Below are 4,099 nucleotides of genomic sequence, written 5' to 3' on the forward strand. Positions count from 1 at the left end.
GCGGGCCCAAGTATTCCATGATACATCAGAGGGGTTGACATAATTTTGTACGTGCATGTATGTGTGTATTTAACAATAGAATTAATTCGTGTTTTTGAAGTACCGGTGATAGCATTGTTGGTGCTTTGATGACGATGTTTTTTCTTGACTCATTTTACCAATTGGAGGAGGGAAGAAGTCTGAGATTTAATTCCAAGAAAGTGAGAGGAGAGAATGAGAAGAAAGCCCCCTCGTGTATTGACTACGAGAAGTGAGGATAAGGTTAGAAATAAATTCTTCTGATTTACTTTGTTGCCTTAATAATGTATTTATAAGAAAACAATGTATGAAATATACGATCAAAAGACTTTGAATGAACGATTGTGAGAGTAGGGATAATATCATTTATGATCACCCAACATGACATATACACGGACTGGTTCATTTAGATGATAAATCATATTGATGATTTGGGTATTGGATCTAAGAAATCAATTAGAATCAGTTCGGATCATACCAATTGCATGATATGGGTTTGGGTTTGGGTTTGAGTTAGATCTAAAATGTCCGATCCATTTCATGCCACATCTAATAAATGAAAATTAATATTAATAAAAATTGGTGGGCATATGTGGTCTTAATTCAAAGATTAATGGTCACTTTCAGAATTTATTTTAATAATTTTGGATTTAGAAGCTGAGATCACTATCACCATATAGTCTCATGGTAAGATTTATTTTGGTTGCTTGGTCATTCTCAACGACTTCCACCACCAATAATGGCAATCTCACTAGGGTAAGGGTTTCTATTGGCTTCCACGTGTTCATCATACATTAGTCATTATAGAATAATTGGAGAGAATCTAGATCTCTTAGGGGTTGACACTTGTAAGTGTGGTGATTTTCATAAGTGGGAGTTGGGACTTGATCCTATCCATTTCATGTAAATGGTCCAATGTGCTTATTGCGTGAATGCTTTAATTAAAGCTTATTTAATTACTATCATTTGTCACACTGAAATAGATTGATTACGATTTTTAAGGATATCTAAATAAGACGCATTTAGATTCAATTATAATTTTAAAACTCAAAAATTCAACTACACACTTATTATCCACCGACACGAGTCAAGTCAATATGTTTTTTTTTTTTTTTTTTTCTTTTTTTTTTTTGTTTTTTTGTTTTTTGTGATTCACGAAATAAGTTGTTTCAAAAAAATTGAAGTATTTTAAAATAAAATTGTGATAATAAGACTTTTCAAGTGGCATACTCAAATGATTTCTTGATGTGATAAGTATTTGAATCATAGAGTTATATGTCTCGGGATACACGATTGCATTTTATATTAAAAATGTGTATCTTGAGACGTACATATCTATGGTTCTCAAATTTGTTCACGTTAGAGAGTCGATTGAGTATGTCACCTGATGAATCATATTGTCACGACTCTTTAAATTAAGTACATATTTTTATGTTTGATTCACAGAAGTATTCACCTTGATGTTTTGTTAAATATGGCAGAATTTAAAAACATCTTACGAGTTGATTCGATGAGTTGGTTCTATTAAGTTACTGAGTAATCTCAAAATCCAATTGCATCGAATCTACTCAGCTAAGTTTTGGGTCAACTTGACGAGTTCAAAACTATACAATCAATGAGTTGACTCGACGAGTTAGTTTTATCAATGAGTATACAATACACACGTGCCATGCTCTAAACTTGTCAATCAGCCGTGGCTATGGATGGGACGCGCCAAGCCAACCCCTGTTGTCGGCTACGGCAGCCATGGGTGTTTTAGAACATTTTCATCTAGACAAGAATATCTTATTCTTGCAAAATTATTCTTTGTAAGAGAAGATTCTTCCCGATTCTCAACATCAAATATTACCAAAAGAAATAATAAAATATAAAATATTCTTACTATATTTATTATATTTAAATAAATAATTTGAAAAAAATGAGATCAAGAAATTGAACCCAACAACCCTCTAGTGTAGAAATAGAAAGATATTTGTCTCTGAATAGTCTATAATATATAAAAGGGTCACGTTCCTAAGACTCATATTGAGACTCACATTGCGACACATCGTTTTGTCTTATATGGGCAAAAATGTTTGGAATGAGCTGATTTTTTGTGAGAATGATCTCTGTGATGAGGGGATCATCCTGGCAAAAAATCATCCCATTCCAAAACTTCTAACCCCATCAAAATTGATTTACAAAAATTGGACGGTCTATAATTTTTCAACAAAAATTGGACGGTCTAGAAGTTTCATAATGAGCTGATTTTTGGTAAAGATGATCTCCTCACCATAGAGATCATCCTCACAAAAAATCAGCCCATTCCAAATATTTTTGCCCATATAAGACAAAACGGTGTGTCGCAATGTGAGTCCCAATATGAGTCTTAGGAACGCTGTTCTATATAAAATAGCATAACTTCATTGTGACAGGTAAATCTTTGACTTACTCAAATTTCTTGAAGGTTTGGATGCCCCTTATTTATTTATTTTTTTTGTTTTGACAGGTTACACGAACCATTATCATTTACAACATTTAAATATAGTCACATAGTAGAAGAATATATAGAGATTCGAAGTCAGGACTTGAAAAGCATACCTAGTACATCCTTATCATGTCAGCTAATTCTCGATGGGTCTTGGATATATCTCTTATAATTTAATATCTAAATAAGATTTTTTACATGGCATCAGAGCACCTCTGATCATGTGTGTTACCCTCATCTATCACAATTGTACTTGTTTTCCCCATCCCTGTTTTTTCATTGTAAATTACTAGGGTTGTCAATTGATTTTGTCTAGTTCTAGGAAAAATTAGATAAGGATCGATTGGACCCAAAAAAATTATGAGTGGTTCAAGGCATAACATTGCTATGTAGGCTTTTGTTTATCGAGGGTTCAAATCAATGTTTTGAAAATCAAACAAGACTGACGGTCCAATTGTGTTTGACTTGATTTTTGAAAAACATCGGTCTAGCTCTCTTTGATCCAATACTTTATAAATAAGCATCAATTTTTTGAAAATTAACGGTTCAACCGTATAAACAGTTGATTCTCATAAACCAAATCTTCAAAACTAAAACATTATAATTACTAAAAATCATTTTTATTAGAATTTTTTAAAGAAAAAAGTTGAAACCTTCGTAGATTTGACGATAATAGAATGGTTTCAAGAAAATCTGTAACACTTTTTAGTTTTTATTTTTTATTTTTTATTTTTATTATTTGAATTTTTGTTTTTATATATTTTTCAAATTTTTATGCAAATGAGTTTACCAACTTGGGTGGGAAAATGAATTCTCATCTGACCTCTTGGGAAAACGACTTTCTTATCTCCTAGTGTTATTCTCTCTCTATTATCCTCATCCTCAAAATTAAAAATCGTAGTTTCAAAGTTTAGAAACTACAAATTTTATTCACTTACTTCTCACATTCCATAAATAGTTGGGACATTGAGAAATATTCGGAAAGACATTTTGGGAATTAATCTGATTCTATTCCTGTTCATTCCATTTAAAGAAAAGAAGGATCCCAAAGAATCGATATTTCTTTTAGTTATCAATAAAAAAAGATTGATTCTTTTTCTTCCCAATTTTTTTTCACACATTGTCACAATCTAATACGGATTCTCGGATTTCTTAAAGAAAACATCGATGATACTTGCGATTCAAATTGGAATTTTGTTTCAATTGATGAATAAACCTATAATTTATGGTTCTAGGACCAATAGTTCTAGGAATTAGGAATAGAGAATCTAGATCAAGAAAATGACTTACTAACCTAAATATCACTCTCAAAAAAAAAAAAAAAAAAAAAAATTCATTTTCCATACATAATCAAACAGATGCTTACTTCATTATAAGAATATCTTTGTCAGCTCGGCAAGTCCAAATAGAGTGCAAGACGAGGGAGTAAGTTTGAAGATTCAGGATTTTCATCCATCATTTTCAAGCCAGACTGAAATGTAGTGGAATTGGGCCCATCCACCGTTACAGCCAGCTCGGATCATGGGCCCAACCAAAGACTCGGTCTTGTCTCTGTCAGTGTTCCTTGGTACCAACTAAGAACTTAACTTGTTTTAAGTTTTCATGGGTCCTCAT

Source organism: Akebia trifoliata, chromosome 8, assembly GCF_017979445.1.
Source record: "Akebia trifoliata isolate Shusen 1 chromosome 8, ASM1797944v1, whole genome shotgun sequence".
NCBI lineage: Eukaryota > Viridiplantae > Streptophyta > Magnoliopsida > Ranunculales > Lardizabalaceae > Akebia > Akebia trifoliata.